We start from the raw sequence: 18,437 nt of genomic DNA, 5'->3' as shown, positions 1-18,437 counted from the left end.
AAAATCTGTACTTTTACTTCGCTACAATGGGCAACGTTCCTCTCGTTACTTTATTTTAATTCAATACTGTAAATGTTAAGAAATGCGTAGTTTATTCCATGCGCGCTGTCTCTTTTTTTATGAACGATGCCCTATTCACAAATGAATCACTCTTTTGAGTCGATTCTGTTCAAAGACTTGATTAAACAAGTTGGTAAAGCTGTCTAAATTGATTCGCGAATCAGTTTGAATGATTTGTTCAGTTCCTGCACGCGCTGAATCGTTTGAAGCGGTTTCTCACTCGGAGCGGATGAAGTGGCAGTGGACCTACAGTCAATTAAAAGCAAATCTGCAAATGCATCCAATTGTTTGCCAGCGATGAAGACCTTTATTAGTTGAGCTGCGTATGCTGTCTGTGAACAATTCCACAGGTAGGCCTATCGATTTCATTTGATTTTACTTCATGATACACCCAATAGCCGACATTTTATAACCAAACAGATTATTACGTCACTATAACAAAAGTATGTAGTATTTCTTTACCGTTTTTATGGGCATATATCTTAATTTATACATTAAGTTATACATATACTATTGCGCAATGGCGGCTCCAGCGACCTGTTCGTCTTGAAAAATGAACGCTTTGCGTTGACACAGTTAACCAGTTTACACGCGCCTGCTGAAATATACATTTTATTACATTTTGGAGAACAGACCGAAGAAGATCCGTCAATGTGTATTTGATCATTGTGTCAAGTTCAGATATGAGCGCGAGCACATGTAAAGAGTTTTCTCTCTTCTTTAAAATGTAACGTTAGCTGTATACGTTATTAATATAGTAACGATACATTCGGGTTACAGATGCTAGAAATAATGCTTGTTTCTTCTATGTTTGTTTGTTGCAAAGATATCTAATTATGATAATAAATTAAATATCTATTTAAATAATAAACATTAAATAATAACATGCTATTGTGTGTGTGTGTGTGTGTGTGTGTGTGTATATATATATATATATATATATATATAACATAAAAGTAACTAGTAACGAGCTACTTGAGTAAGATTTTTATTGGATACTTTTTTACTTTTACTCAAGTAACTATTAGGATTGTTACTTTCACTTTTACTTTGAGTAAATATTTCTATAAGTAGCCTACTTGTACTTTTACTTGAGTACAGTTTTTGGATACTCTACCCACCTCTGTTGATACTTCGTGGCATATGGAAATGTGTTTCTGGGAGTGAATTACTGTGTAAAGCACCATTTCCTGTTGCCAGCAGGTGGCGCTATGACTAACTGAATATTGTCAAGTAGATGTCTTTAGGCCAGGTTTCTTATCAAACGTGAAGTTTGGGGCAGATCGGACACTGTATGCCTGAGTTACAAAAGCTTCCTCTTTCATGGTAAAACATCAGACTTTGTCAGGCCGCCATGGACACGCCCTTCAATGAATAAATTTTGCAATTTATCATCGCTAAGGCCTTAAGATTAGACTGACCAAATATGATGTGGTTCTGGTTACATCTCTATAAGGAGTTAATCACAGTGTAAAACATGACATTTCCTGTTGCCCGCAGGTGGCGCTATGACTGTAACTGAATATTGCCATGTAAATGTCTTCAGGCCAGGACTCTAATAAAATGTGAAGTTTGGGGCAGATCCGACATTGTATACCCAAGTTACAACAACTTCCTGTTTCATGGCAAAACATTGAATTTTGTCAGGCCACCATGGACACGCCCTTCAGCGAAAACTCTAAGCTCTAGGAGCTCTAGGAGGAGTTCGTAAAGTACAACATCTGGAAATGGCAAAAACTGCAAAAATTTTGCAGAGAATACTCAAAATATCTCACTTCTTGTTGGGTTTACAGATTTTGCACCTGGGGCTTTTTTGTAGGTATTGTGCTGTTACATATGTCTACCCAATTTCATACCTGTACGTGAAACATAGTGCGAAGGGCGCTTAATTGAAATTTTGTAGGTGGTGCTATCGAGCCATTTTGGCACACCTAATTCTGAAACCCATATCAGACGTAAACTTTCACCACTTCTGACACGTGTGCAAAGTTTCATGAGTTTTCGAGCATGTTTAGGCCCTCAAAAATGCGAATCATTTCGGAGAAGAAGAATAGCTGACTGAGCAATTACAATAAGGTCCTCACACCATCGGTGCTCAGGCCCTAATAACGACTTTATTCTACAATCTCTACTCTTCCCTGTCACTCCCCTACAAAGTTGACGTAGTAAACACAGTGCAACGCTTCCGCGTTCTACGTCAGAACGCCGACTCAGTATTGGCCAACGCTGTTCACGTGAGCAGCACAATCCATGCATGTGATGCTGACGCAGGAGCCGGCCAATAATGAGCCGGTGTTCTGGCATAGAACCTGGAAGCGCTGCTTGTCTACTAAGAAGTGTCTACAACGTAGGTCTTACAGGTTTGGAACGACATGAGGGTGAGTAATTAATGACAGAATTTTCATTTTTGGGTGAACTAACCCTTTAAAAATCATTTTGAAATAAAATGAAATATAAATATTACATGAAAAAAAAAATTGACTTAAATGAAATGAAATATCTTGACATCTAACTGAAATATGTTTATGTTGACGTACTAAAATCACTCAAACTAAACAAAAAATAAAACAAAAATTAAATTAAAGCTATATTAAAATATAAAAAAAGCGCATACCAAACAAACTATAACTAAAATAAAAATATAAAAGAAGAAGCTAAATCTGTTCTGCAGCATTTTTTCCCCATAGTAATAGGTCCAAATTTAATATGCAGCAGTGTTATTGTTAACCAAAATTATTAAAAATCGTTCAGAGTAATTGAAATAAAGCTAAAATAAAATAAAATATAATTATCAGATGAATATTTTGACTTTGAAAATTAGAAATGTTGCCTTTGCAACTAACTGTAATAAAATATAAAATAAAATAGAAATAGAAATAAATTAAAATATATAGAAAAAAATAAAATTACAAAAGCACATAAGATCACTAAAACTTAAAGTAATTAAAACGAAAATGATAAAAATATTAATAAATACTACTGCATAATAGTATATAAATAATACTAAAACAACACCCATATTTCCTGAGCTAATTTCAGATAAAACTCTGAGGTAAGAGTAAGGATCAGGGGACATGTAAAAATTTGTGACTGATTGCATTTCAAATCTGCAAAATGTTGTGAAGTTATTACATGTGAACCCAGTTACAGAAAGTGGACCCTAGTTAGTATTAGCATTGGAGCTAAAAACAAGCTTTGAATATGTATTATTTATTAATCCCCTCAAAAATGGCTTAACTTTCTGCAGTCTTTATGACAGCGTAAGAAACAGTGGCTTTATTTTACAGTCTCATCTTTGCGAATATGTTTGACACTGTCACAGAATTGAGAGGATGCCAGGAACTTGTATACGCTTTAGTTTTAATGCCATTTGAAGTGTCCACTCACTCCTGATATGTTCTGACTGCTACCCTTTCACAGTAGCGGCACTGGCCGAGTGCCCACCTTGGCCTTGGGCATCTGTCATATTTGGGCCTTGACTTTTTGTCTGGAACCAAGTTAATGTAGCTTCTTGACCATTGATTCGGGAAATGCAAGCCCAGTGAGCTGAAAAAAATAACATTTGGTTAGCATGTGCAGAGAAGCTTACAGACAACTGGCTAATTGTTATTTATGAAAATCTACATAAATGGTTTTCTACATTACATATATGTGACAACATCCCATACTAGCACAGTAATGTGCAATGATTATTGTGTTTAAAGGGAGTTTTGATCAATAAAGTACCAACAGTGTGAGAAGTTGGCACAAGAGAATCACTTTAATCATCGCACTGTAGGAAGAACTTTTTTAATTAACAGGTAATACTTACAATATCACTGGAGACTGGGAGGATGAGGATGTTGATTTAACACCTCACGATCACAGGATCAAATAAGGTGATATTCCTTATTTGTTCAGCTAATCAACAGTAGTAGGATTGGTGATGCTGGCATAGTATCTGACCCTGAAGCCCAATGGCAGCCATTTCACTGCACCAGCTTTGCCAGTTGTGAACAGATAATGCCGTCTTTGTGGTTTTCCTCACTTCCTTACAGATCTTGTCAACGATATTTCTTGTTGGAGCTAGATACAATAAACAAATTGAGAGGTGCTTAATTAAAACCAAAAAGTTTTAATTAACAAGTTTATAAAGTTTACTCTGTTATTTCTGATATGATGGAAATGCCTGAGATTAATTAGCATACTAGTGCCAGAGTAATGTTTTAATAACCCTAACTAACAAAAAGCTACATGCTAATATAATGTTTTTGAGCATGTTAGCATTGTAATACCATGTTTTTTTTTTTTGGCATTTACTGTAGTATGGTAATACTTTTTTCTTTTTCTTTTTTTTGAGATATATACACCACCATTCCATTTGATGTCAGTAGAATTTTTTCTAATGTTTTTAAAAGAATATTTTCACAATTCAAAATAAATGATTTTTATGTAATTTATTCCTGTGATGGTAAAGCTGAATTTTCAGCATCATTACTCCAGTCTTCAGTGTCATATGATCCTTCAGAAATCATTTTAACATGCTGATTTGCTGCTCAAGAAACATTTCTTATTATTATCAATGTTGAAAACAGTTTTTCTGGCTAATATTTTTGTGATAATTGTGATAATTATTTTTTCATGATTCTTTGATAATTAGAAAGTTCAAAAGAACAGCATTTATTAGAAATGAAAATCTTTTGCAAATGTCCTTAATGTCACTTTTAAACAATTTAATGCATGCTTGCTGAATAAAAGTATTCACTTTAAAGGTGCCGTAGAACATGTTTTCAAAAGATGTAATATAAGTCTAAGGTGTCCCCTGAATGTGTCTGTGAAGTTTCAGCTCAAAATACCCCATAGATTTTTTGTATTCATTTTTTTAACTGCCTATTTTGGGGCATCATTAACTATGCACCGATTCAGGCTGCGGCCCCTTTAAATTCTCGTGCTACCCGCCCCCCGAGCTCGCGCTTGCCTTAAACAGCATAAACAAAGTTCACACAGCTAATATAACCCTCAAAATGGATCTTTACAAAGTGTTCGTCATGCAGTATGTCTAATCGTGTAAGTATAGTATTTATTTGGATGTTTACATTTGACTCTGAATGAGTTTGATGGTGCTCTGTGGCTAAAACTAACATTACACACTGTTGGAGAGATTTATAAAGAATGAAGTTGTGTTTATGAATTATACAGACTGCAAGTGTTTAAAAAATGAAAATAACAACAGTCTTGTCTCCGTGAATACAGTAAGAAACGATGGTAACTTTAACCACATTTAACAGTACATTAGCAACATGCTAACAAAACATTTAGAAAGACAATTTACAAATATCACTAAAAATATCATGATATCATGGATCATGTCAGTTATTATCGCTCCATCTGCCCTTGTCTAATGCCTTGAACATGGGCTGGCATATGTAAATATTGGGGGCGTACATATTAATGATCCCGACTGTTACGTAACAGTCGGTGTTATGTTGAGATTCGCCTGTTCTTCGGTCTTTTAAACAAATGAGATTTATATAAGGAGGAGGAAACAATGGAGTTTGAGACTCACTGTATGTCATTTCCATGTACTGAACTTTTGTTATTTAACTATGCCAAGGTAAATTCAATTTTTAATTCTAGGGCACCTTTAAAAAAAAATCTTACTGACCCCAAACTTTTGAATGGTACATTATCATAGAAATACTATAGTTGTGGCATATATTAAATTACCATGGTATTTCCATTACAGCCACATTACATTTTTAAAAATAAAAACTATTTATTCTTCATGGTTACATGAAGAGCCTTCAACATCCATAGAACGTTTTCATTGCACAAAAGGTTTTTAACAGTCGAAAAAGCTTCTTTAGATTATTGAAGTGTTCTTCACACTAAGAAAAAATAGTTCTGTGAAAAAAGTTCACTTAAAAGATCTTTGGGGAACCAAAAATGGTTATTCTATGGCATTGCTGTGAAAGCCCTCTTTTAGAACCTTTAATTTTAAGACTTGTACCACTTGTACTATTATTGCTAAATGGGGCCCTTTGAATGCTAACGCCCACCTGGGGATTGTGGGATCTTATAGGGGTTGCTCTGAGACAAGCCTAGAGTGTGAGAGCAACTCAACAGGCCACCAGAGGATAACTGACAAGTTCCTGCAGTGAGGACTTGTCAAATGTGATGAGCACTGATGAATCATATGTGATTTCATCATGTAAGGACAGAGGGATCAGGGATAAATGAAGAGTAAATCTGTAGAGGGGCTGCGCCCACAGTCTTCCCCGAGGTATCAGGTAAGGGATTCTGCTTCATTCTGGGTATTAGGAGAGCTATGTGAGAATTTTGGGAAGTGGGGAGAGGGGGCAGTGGTCTTGAGGAATCATGGGAGATGTTGACCATCACTGGCAGTAAAAAGGGATTAATCCTACGATTATGCAAATGAAGCTGACTTTGATGCAAAGTGCCCCAGACTGGTCACTAATGTTCATGGCTCGTGAAAGGGCAACACTCCCTAGGAGAAATAACGCATGGTAGATGAGTGGATGAAGAGAGAGAGAAAGTGAGAGAGAGATAGGTGGATTAGAGCAAGGAAACAAGTAGGGTTGCATGGACTCTTAATGAGAGTCGTAGGCGACTCCTCTAGCACAATACATTATCATATTTCCACGTAATTAGTTTGTTTTTCCACATGAAATGAAAAAGCGGGTCGACGGTGCATCCAGTGCTGGAGGGTTAAGATGGGGTACGCACCCTGCATCCACCTCTTTCATTTGAAATGAACTATAACCCCACCAGATAACAACAACAACAACAACCCCCAACATCCATTCTGTGGCACATTCATATTTGGATAAATGTAATTAATGTACAGGGAGATTAAGTTTTCTCAGTTATGGATCTCATGAATAGTGTATGCAGGCCAATCAGTATGGGTGAGGGGCGTTTTGGGAAGGTGAGAGGATTTGTTAAAGTGAGACACGAGCAGATGACTGCTGGCAATGTAGCTCTATATCAAAGCCCATGAGATGCCTCAGGGCTCTAGATTGGGACCGCTTTACTCTGAAGAAATTCACTAAAACAACATTTCAATTGAACATAAATGGAAATTAATGAAAGATAAAATACTTGCTAAAATGTCTTGATTAAAGGGATAGTTCACCCAAAAATGAAAATTTGATGTTTATCTGCTTACCCCCAGGGCATCCAAGATGTAGGTGACTTTATTTCTTCAGTAGAACACAAATGATGATTTTTAACTGCAACCGCTGCCATCTGTCAGTCAAATCATGGGAGTGAATGGGAACTTCTATAAGAGTAAATAAAACTTGCTTAGACAAGAAACCGAAGAGTATTTATATCATTTTCACCTCTAATACACCACTATGTCCAACTGCGTTCAGCACTCTGTTAGTGAGGTCTGATCGCACTCTGACAACGACAGTGATGTCTTGCGCTTATACTTCAATGAGTGTGAGAGATCACTTCCATTGTCAGAGCGCGATCAGACCTCACTAACAGAGTGCTGAACGCAGTTGGACGTAGTGGTGTATTAGAGGTAAAAAATGATATAAATACTGTTCGGTTTCTCACACAAACCGATCGTTTCGTGTCTTAAGACATCAATGTGTCGTCACGAGCCGCAGGGTTTAATTTGGATTTGTCTAAGCAAGTTTTATTTACTCTCATAGTAGAAGTTCCCATTCACTCCTATTATTTGACTGACAGACTGCAGCGGTTGGAGTTAAAAATCTTCATTTGTGTTCTACTGAAGAAACAAAGTCACCTACATCTTGGATGCCCTGGGGGTAAGCAGATAAACATCAAATTTTCATTTTTGGGTGAACTATCCCTTTAAGGTGTAGAGAGTAATTTCCCGCCCTCAATTAAAAAAAAAAAAAAAAAAAAATTTGGAAAAACAAATGAAGACTTATCATATTAGCCTAATAATTTTACTCTACATGGAGTGGATCATCTCATTGATCAGCTGAATGAATTTCACTTCTTGTTAACCCCATGTTATTACTCATGAAATAAATCAGTAATGGCTGACTGAATAGCGTATTTCTATAACGGCATCTGTAAAAAAGGGTGTCAGTGTAAATAAATTTCCAGTTAAACATAAAAAATGATTGAATGTGCCTTTAAAATAATGTTCGAGACATTGTTATAAAGACATTGCCCATCAGTGAAAGATTTCATAGACATTTACAATAAAATTTTGTCATATACGGTTAAAAAAGGAGAATGTTATTTGTTTTTATCACTGGTGTTTCTTTTATCACTTCATTTGGAAAGGGTGTAGTTCTTGGTCTTATTTGCGTTCAACTATACGTCGAATTGGCGAAAGATGCAGCATAAGTCATGTGTTTTGTTCTGGATAGAGGTCCGATGTGACAGCCACGCAGATTTACCAGCGGCTACAGTAGCTGCGTGTCTCCTCTAGTGCGCGCTGAAGCAGCAGCACAGTAACTTTGCATTAGAGAGAATGGCTGGAGTAAACTTGGCCACAGTCCTAGCGTCATGCCTCATCATTTACTGCCTAAAGAGGACGGAAGCTTCCTCCTTTGTTTTTTGAAACTTGTTAGAATAAATCTTAGATAACGTGCATTAAACTTTGTCTCCGAAACTGGATGAAAATATAGGCAGAGAGGCCTTATACTAATTGTATGCAAAGAAACATTTTAAGAATCTAGACTGTAGAGTAGTAGGTTTGTTTTCATAGATTACATTTACCGATGTAGTACACAAATAGGTAAAAATTTAAACAAAAATCATCAGTATTATGGACATAATTGCATACATTTCAATAAAAAGGAAATCCAATTATCCACAAGTTACACATCTACAGTTTATAAATAAACCAATGCAATCTCTCACTTTCTTTTTGTTGCAGATTTGCTCTCACCAGGGCTGGAGAATCTTGGAGGGGTGGCTCACGCAGACAAGGGCAGCGTGGCGTGGGTCCAGAGCTCTGGCCACATCCCAGTTCATGCTTAATCACAGTCTCTGGTCAGTACAAGGCCCCTTCCCTTTCACAGCCAGCTGACATCAGAGCGGTCTGGGACAGGGGAGCAGGGCTGGCTGCCATCCGCATGACTCTGCCTCTGTCCCTGGCTGTTCGCGCATGCCAGACAGGTGTGTAATCTTCAGTTGGAGACGACGGAGGATGGTAGGCACTTCAGATCAGCACACATAGCCCTGGCAAAGAGGGGGTCTGGGTGGGGAGGGGAGGAGGAGTAGGAGGACCTGCCAAAACCACAAGCACAGATTGTGTGGGAGAGCCAAGCCTGGGCCTGCCAAGCCTGGGTGACCTAGTCGCTATCTCTGTCCAGACGCTGGGTGTCTCAAGGTGTCAAGTGGCTTGTGTATTTGCGTACAATCAGAATGTAAATGCATCTTATGTTATGCTGTCCATGTAGAGAAAGGAGGCTGACTCATTCTGATTAAAACAGCGAGGACAGTCTTATGCAGACAGTACAACCAGAATACGTCACATGCTCAAAAATGCAAGATCATCAAAAGCCATTACTCCCCTAACATTTTTTTTTTCTTTCATTTTCCATGTTCATGCCCACCTACTGGGATATATCTAATATAATATTTTGGTATCTGTAAGTATCTGTTCTTTAGTATTTCACCCTCAATAAAAGGAAAAAAAATAAAGTTGATACACTTAAAAGACTGATAATGTGTAAAGATATCCAAGACAAAATGCAAGTATCTTTGTTAATTGTTATAATTCAGTACATTAAGGTGCGGTCACAAAAAAGGTCCATTCATCAATAATGTTGAAACTGATTTTTAGAACATAAATTTGTTAGCTGGGATTGATATCTCTCTATATTATGTAACTGCAATCTATGAAATATTTGTCTTCAAATGACCTAGAAAGGATGAACTCGAGACTTTGGCTTAGAGAGACAGTTCTAAGTCACCACTGCGAATATGTGCTACAAATAATATGTCAGTAATTCCTAGTTACATGTTGTATACATTGTACAACTCCTATGATTATGAACACTCGGGGTTAAGTAAATAAATAAACAGTCTGATTTGAAGGCCATGTATGCAAATGAGTCAAGAAATGTCAAATTTGCATACATTTTCAGTGACCCCCGTCGCTGTCTCCCTCCCAGCGAACGCTGCCATCTCCTCTGACAGCTCGGGCCATTGTCCAGACGCCCTGTTTTGAATACCGCCTGTCAGAGAGAGTGAGTCTGATGTGAGGTGACAGCAGATACAGCCTGAATGACTGACCGGCCACTGACACGCACCCACACACACACTAAGGATGTGCTCTGGGCCTAGCTGAAGTCCTATAAGAAATACAGAATAAAAGCCACTCAATTATGCAAATGTTTCTGTTAATTTAATCAATTACATGTTGACTGTACATCAAAAAATATACAAGTAACCTGGAGGTCTCATATGCAAAGAGGTTTTGACTGATGCTAGAACAAGGGGGACAACAGCAACCTTATACGATCGCATGTGCATGGACAGGGTGTCAGTCAAAAATGTCTCTTTTAGTCTTGTTTTTAATACAAAACATTTGACAGTAATTTTATATATTAAAATTAAATGCGACATTTAAGATCATGATTTGAGTTTAAAAACAATACAGCTTTTATTCATTTTTGTTTTCTACTATATTGGAGACGATTTAAAGTCTCTGAACACACCTCGATTAAGGTGTTTTGCATTTGGATTCCCTCTGCTGGACCTCACTGGCAATGCAGCAGGATGAATCCTAGCGATTGTGCTTCATTTATTCAGACCGTCTATTATAGTCCGACTCTGATTAAATAAACAAGGAAGCAACTCAGTTGACAACTAAGTTCTTTAAAATGCATGAAGGTTTGGATTTATGGTATTTGTAATTTAAATCTGCTTAAAGTAGGCTAGCATTTCAGAAATGCAAATAAGAGGACAATGATTTGATCTGTACGATTAATATATTAATTTATGTCCCAGGTCCCCACCTTGCATTACACTATTTAATTCTGAAGTCTTGCCTAGAGCTAATGAATTTTATAAGCCAAATATATAAATGATAATGTCAAATTTCTGGTGGGCTGGTTGCCAAAAGAGAAAGAAAAAATGCAAATAAGAAAGAAGATTTTGGTAACACTTTAACTAATGTTAACAAATGAACCTTATTGTAATGTATTAACTAACCATGAGCAATACTCATGTTTATATAATAATGCTCTATAATATATAATAATTTAATGCAATGTAAATTATACTAAAAAAGATCATTAAGTGAACTTATTTAATAATTTTACTACAAACAACTGAAAACTGAAGCAAATAAAAATAGATTAATTTGAAAAATAGTAATAGAATAGTAATTAGCAATTTTTATATAACAAACACATTTCTAAAGAAATGTTGGCATTATTATTGAATTTAAAAAGCGAAATCTTTTAAAATGAATCAAAATCACTTTTGAGAGGAACAACACATTGGTTTTATTTTTGCTTCAGGACACATTCAATTCTAAAACCCTTTTTTTAATGTAGTCTAAATGTTTTTATTTTTACATTTCATAGTTTTGTTTATGATTTTTGAGAACGAGGGCATGTCACGCAACCTGTCATTTTTGGCATATGACAAATTTGGCTGCTTCTACTAAATGTGTCAAAATACCATAGAGTTTAATTGGACAGACTTTTGAAGAAAAAAAAAAACAAACCCTACGAATGATTATACATTTAGTTGTATTTTTGTATTTCACATTTTTTCCACTCTTGTTCCCGAGTTCCAACCATACTCGCTAGTTGTGTACTACAAGACATCTTGCATACTTCTGCCAAGCGCTTTGGTCTCTGCGCTCTCGGTTTGTAGAGGTGTGTGGAGCGGATATAATTTTATTTGACTGCTGCACAGTTCACCTGAGGCGTCAGCTGCTGCCTGACACACGGAGCATTTAGGGAGCTAACACATCTATTATATATACATGAAACCTAACTTGGGCACGAACAGCAGATGTTGCCAAAGACGCAAGTTTTGTTGTAGACTTGGTGCAGGGAATTGTATAAATAGGACATGTTGGAAGCCCATGTACATTTGTATTGCTTGCAAATGGACATCCGTGTGAAACACCCCAAGTAAGTAGACACAAGGCCCTGGATGAGATAAGAAACAGCAGTGAATGTGGCTGGACAGTATGGGAGCGGAGATATTGGCCTCAGTTGGAAGACCTGGCTTTGAGCTGTGCGGACAGGAAACAGATTTCGCTCCTCAAACACAGCGTTTCTCAGCCAGATCCAAACTGTGGGTTCGCTGCCAGCCACTGTTCACAACCAGCCTGGCCACAATCACTGTGAAAACCCATTCTGTTTGTTGTGTCAATGTGCTGTACCAAAAAAAAGAAAAAAAAAGAATAAACAACAAAAAAAAAAACTTATAAGCCTAAAGTGGGATAGCTAAGGGGGGTTGGGTTGCCCACATGGGACAGGAGCCATCTCAAGCTGGACAGGTTCCCCATCATATGGCAGTCTTACACACAGCACATGGTTCTTGCTGAACATGACAGCCACAACAATTCTAAAGCCAAAGACACCGAGCTAGTTCTCTGTGCCATTTTGGAACGAGCGGATGGCTTGTCTTCAGTTGATGACTCGAGATAGCATGCAGTGTCTTGAGTGCAGATCCTTTGTCTGAATGTTTGATGACACTGAGCCTTGAGCGGAGCCAAAGATGTCGTACAACAAAAAGAACAAAGCTGTTTCTTTCGTAACTTATGGTTTATAAATAATATTTCCTCCATGTGTGGTCACACTTTGAGAAGGCCCATAGGATAGAAAATTTTAAACAATTAGACCTTTTGTAATATCTTAAAATAAGCTGTTTCTCATAAAGAAAAATAGTCTTATATTGTTGCCCAGAAAAATCCAGTAATGACCCTAGTAACCTTATGTGTCTCTTCTCAAAAATGCCTCAAACTGCAAAGTCTGTAATCAAAAGTCATAGATTTTAAGATATACTTACAATTCTCTCTTTATATTTAGCTGGGATAAGGAAAAAGTATTTTAACATGAAACAAACCCCCATAAAAATTAGATCTATTTTTAAAAAGTAAAGACATCCTGAGTCCAAAGAATCCTTAAAATCTAAAAAAAATTACAGAGCACAACTTCAACATTGATAATAATTAGAAATGTTTGTTGAGCATCAAATCAGCAAATTAGAATGATTTCTGAAGGATCATGTGACACTGAAGACTGGAGTAATGATGCTGAAAATTCAGCTTTGCATCAAAGGAATAAATTACATTTTAAAATATATTCAAATATAAAACAGTTGTTTGAAATTGTAATAATATTTCACAATGTTACTGTTTTTTTTTTTTTGATCAAATCAGTGCAGCCTTGGTGAGCATAAAAACTTATTTCAAAAAACATTTAAAAATCTTACTGACCCCAAACGTTTGGATGGAAATGTATTTATAAAAATTTTAGACAATTTTTTATGTATATTTATCAAGTCAAGTCAAATTTATTTATATAGCGCTTTTTACAATTGGTAATTGTTTCAAAGCAGCTTTACATATTAGAAGCACAGAAAAAAGGGAAGTGGTTAAAAATAAGCTGTACAAACAAGCGTGGTAATATGTAACATATACAAGATGGTGCTACATTAAGCCAATGTCGGCTGACTCCCAGGGGTGGAAAAAACCCCCTAGGAGAAAAACCCAGCGTGCTAACACTGGGAAAAAAGTCCTAGGAGGGAAAAAAACCCTTGGAAGATATATATAATATATGTAAATGGATATGGAGATTTTATATAGGTTTATATAAACCTATATAAAAAGTTAAACAAATATCCTCAGCAGAACTAAAATATTTTTCATAAAATTCTCACAACATCAAATTATCTGAGCTATATGTCCATTTTAAATTTCTATACTCTTAAGTATTTGCCAAATATAGTGCATTTTTGTCTATTTTTTTTCCTCCTAAAATGTAATAATTCTAAGATTACAGTATAATCACAAAAGAATACTGTGTGAACCTTTAAAGAATCTAAATGACTGGCCCTCCAGTGAATCTAAATTGTTCCAATAATCTCAGCATTATCAGGAAGCTTGATATTTAATTACTCTTTATGACCAAATCAATAATTCAGAGGATCTGCTGAAGAAATGAAGAACAAATCTTCATATACTTCATATGGAGAGAGATGCAGGTCTTCACACACCTTCAAAAAGGCCTTTTTTTTGGCAAAATAATCTATAGCCTAAAAATGTAGGATTATAAATTTGCCACTATGTAAACATTATGCTAAAATAATGACTATTATCAAACATTTAATAATGAAAATTATCAAACAGGTTTCCCAAATACTCCCCCATCTACAGTACCATTGTTTGATCAAACTGATATCCCCTCCCTAAAATCATGCAATTGGTCAATGTTGCTGTGCCGACAGTCACAGAGCCACAGTATTCACACTTTTCTGAAAATTCTCTGTTTAGGAATAGCTTACTTTTAGTTGTCTCTATACACTACATAAAGTATATTCATCTAAAAATATAAAAAAAACTGGGGGAAAAAAATGACAAATATCCTCAGCATTTGGCAAGTAGGGAAACAACAAGAACAAAGTCATGAATTTTCACTGGGGCCAAGGGCCGATTTCTAGCTCAAACGCCAAACCTAGAGGCAGTAGGAGGAGGATGGGATTGCAGCAATGGCCAGTTGGAAGCAGCATTCAAGTGGAGCTGCTGAAGCCTGATAGCGCTCGAGCCAGCATAGAGTGACCAGGGCCAAAAAAGAAGAAAAAACACTGGCCTTCTCCTGACACAAAACTTCAAAGGTGACAACATGTTCTTGCAATTTTAAAAAAAGCAAGATTACGGCGATTCTGATGGCGTGTTGGACTGTCTAAACATCTGAACCCGAATCCTTTTTCTATCTGCCTAGCCAGACGCTCCACCATTCCGCACCAGATTGCCAGGCCCCCTCTCTCCGCCACACATCAGTACCCAGCCTGCTGCCTGCTCCCTGAAGGATGGACCAACACCTGCTGTTGGCAGGCACTGCCTCCCCCTTCCTTGTTTCCCTGTGCACTGTCTTCATGAGCTCCAGTGCTTCAGGGTGAGATACCATGGGGAAAGAAAAGGCTTTTGGGAAGAAGGAGGGGTTCTGCGAGACCCTGCTTGCTTCGTTCGGTTGAACCGGCTGAAGGTTCTTCCTCTTCATTGCCCGAAGCCCCCAGTGTTCCATCCATATGGTTGTCGCATCTTTTCTTTTCTGTTTTTTTTTTTTTTTTTTTGGTCTTGGTGGAATTACTGGATGGTTGACCTGACCTGCATACATTTAAGATGAAGGGGTGAAACTAACCAGAAAAAAAGAAAGAAGGAATAAATACAGCAGCATGTGGTGAATACGCAGTCATGCGCAGGAGTCAATGAGCCCCCATCTTCATTGACTAATGGGTCATATTATTGTGCAATAATCCTGCTTCACATTAATTCATGGATATGGTTGTGTACTTAGTTCATTGTGGTTAAACAAAACTACTCATCAAAATGAACTTGCTGGAAAAATTCTCATCCTTAGATCATTCAAAACCTACATTATTATTATTATTATTATTATTATTATTATTATTTTATTTAAAGAAACCAAACCAATATACAGTTGACATTTGAGGCTTAAAGCTATAGAAAAGCAATAATTCAGGATGAGTGTTTTCAGCTTGTTTTTTATTTTTATATAAAATATGCCATGCAGTTTCTTCAACAATGGTATAAAGCTATTCATAACATCATTCAATATAAATTGTGATAATCGCAATTAATAATCGCAATTACAATTTCAAGGGAATAAAAGACAATTCTACCAGAAAGACTCGAGAGGCAAGATAATGAAAATGATATTTATTACCAATCAGCAAGCAAAATATCATAAGATAAGTTCTATGGTGTAGGCCTCGTCCATAGCTCACATCCTGAGGGTTGTGGACTTTGCGTTTCCCGCCTGAAGATGAAGGCAGGGGTGTAGCCGACCCCCGGGAGGTATGGACCATCCTGGTGGTGGTGGTGGTGGGGGGGATGGAGGTGAAAGTTGGCGTCAGCATCTGCGAACTCAGACATGTGTAAGTACCGATCTTTTATACTCCAAGCGTTAGATAACGATTGGTTAGATCTGAACTAATAAGTGACGTAACATTTGAGTCTTCCCGGCAGAACTTACGCTAGAGCTTCATTTATGATTTTTGTCATAATTGTGCCCCCTAGGTCTTGTAAAGGGTTAGTTCACCCAAAGATGAAATTTCTATCAATAATTACTCACCCCCATGTCGTCCCAAACTCGTAAGACCTTCATTCATCTTCGGAAAACAAATGAACATATTTTTGATGAAATCCGAGGGTTTCTGAACCATACCTATTCAGCAAAGTCAGAATGCTGATTCATTATTGGCCGGCTCCAGCAAAGGAATCACACGCATGCGACGTGCTGCTCACGTGTACAGTGTCAGCCAATACTGACACAGAAGCGCTGCACTGCGTTCACTATGTGATCAGTGTAGGAGACTGACAAGAAGGAGAAGAGATTGTTGAATAAAGTCATTATTTTTGTTTTGTTTTTGCGCACAAAAAGTATTCTCGTAACTTCATAACATTAAGGTTGAACCACTGTCACATAGGCTATTTTAACAATGTCTTTACATTTCTTGACCTTGGTTATGATGTGGCCGTGTATATAGTCAGAGAGCTCTTGAATTTAATTAAAAATATCCTAATTTGTATTCTGAAGATGAATGAAGGTCTTATGAGTTTGGGACGAGGGTGAGTACTTAATGACAGAAATTCCATTTTTGGGTTAACCAACTCTTTAAGGGTGGGGGGTTGGGGGGAAGAGAAGAGGTCTTGTTGCAGCCTGGGTGAAAATAGCAATGATCGGTGCCAATGGTTGGTGTCCATCTGAGCTGACATCATTCGCCACCGTCCAATGACGTACGACTTGCATTGACGGGACTATCTGATCTGCCCGCTTACACAGTCGATGCAAATGCACGTATCCGATTCCTATCAATTTATTTCCACATATGAATGAGGCCTGAAACGGATCTGAGAATATAGGAATCCATGTGCTTTTTTTCTGCTTACATGTTCGTGGGTCATATCCGATCCGTGCCACATGGGAGGAAAAAAAATTGAATTAGGTCACTTGAACCATTTAATGTAAATGTGGTATAATACTTTTTAATGATTAAATTCTATTTAAAATATTTTTTTGGCAATCATTTTGATGTGGAAAAGAAGACCATGACCCTCATTCATAAACTAAACTAAATAAATAATAAATCAAATAAAATTACAATAATGTAATATAACAAATAAAATCTTACAGAACTGCCCGCAATTATAGTGTTTTTCTTTTGTGATGTTTCATTAATGCATCCTGAATTATTCATGTTCATATTGCATCAACATATTAAATCTAAATGTGAGCTAGAATAAACATGGATATCTAGATATTCTATGTCCAGGTCTAGTCTGAATATCAAATAACTGGGGGTTCAGTGACAAGATGGAGTTTCAGCAGCCTATCAATGGCACTATAAAGACAAGACAAGAAACCTAATGGGATTTTTGAGACCAAACGTAAATTTGAAATTCCAGAGTTCTTGCCAAAAAAAGGGAAAAATATAATTTATTTTTTCCTCCTGAGGCAATACCTCAGAAAGGCCATTGAGCTCTTGCTAAGAGCATCTGCTGGCCTATGCTAATTTCAGGCCTGAAATTTGGATGCCCAGTATGAAAGAGTCCTTTGGCTATATTTTCATGCACGCATCTAGGTTAAAGGACAAGAGGTGGTTCAAATGACCTGAGTAGACACAAAGGCCAATAATGGCCCTGATCTTTAAACTCCACACAGGAGGAACTAGGACACGTTATGGAAGAGAAAAATAGAGTAAACGTTTTAGCGTTCATGTTCATACACAACCGAAGAGAAAGAAAAGCAGACATTTGAGTCTTTACAAAAATACATAACCAATTAAGAACATGAACTAATGAAGTTAACCCATTACTGCTGACAGCTCTCCTTAATCATGCAATTTAACCACTTATTACCCAGCATCTGTCTGAACGCAACGTAGAACAGCCGGAAAATTAGTATGAGAATATCTGACGTCAGTCGTTGTTGCTTCAGCTTGGCTAAATGCAAATGTGCTCCTTGATAATTCAGGCTCATATTAAGCTGATGTTCATAAAAATAGGCCTGCATTTACTTGAAAAGGTCCTTCCTACTATGCTAATACTATAGTTAAATTTACTGTATTTCATAATGCCATAATATCACAATTAAGTGAATAAAGTGGTAAATAAAATGACCAATTCTGCAAAGCACTTGTAAAATGAAAAAGGAATTTTTAAAGAAATA

At 36.9% G+C, this 18,437-nt stretch overlaps 1 protein-coding gene across 4 annotated transcripts in view; it reads right to left on the bottom strand.

The window, feature by feature from the left end:
- The window catches only part of frem1b (Fras1 related extracellular matrix 1b), a 61,929-nt gene that overhangs the window by 34,513 nt on the left and 8,979 nt on the right, over positions 1-18,437 (bottom strand). For 3 of the 4 annotated variants that reach the window (XM_048164787.1, XM_048164784.1, XM_048164795.1), the window contains exons 2-3: positions 3,872-4,125; positions 3,448-3,606 (exon numbers count right to left, since the gene is read on the bottom strand). The gene's annotated coding sequence lies outside the window, so the exon portion shown is untranslated. Of the gene's footprint in view, positions 1-3,447; positions 3,607-3,871; positions 4,126-8,941; positions 9,046-18,437 lie in introns of those variants that run through there. The other variant, XM_048164780.1, reaches the window with a different exon arrangement.

This window comes from Megalobrama amblycephala, linkage group LG2, assembly GCF_018812025.1.
Source record: "Megalobrama amblycephala isolate DHTTF-2021 linkage group LG2, ASM1881202v1, whole genome shotgun sequence".
Taxonomy (NCBI): Eukaryota; Metazoa; Chordata; class Actinopteri; order Cypriniformes; family Xenocyprididae; genus Megalobrama; species Megalobrama amblycephala.
Note: the sequence above shows the minus strand (reverse complement) of the source record. Positions and strands in the feature narration are given on the sequence as shown.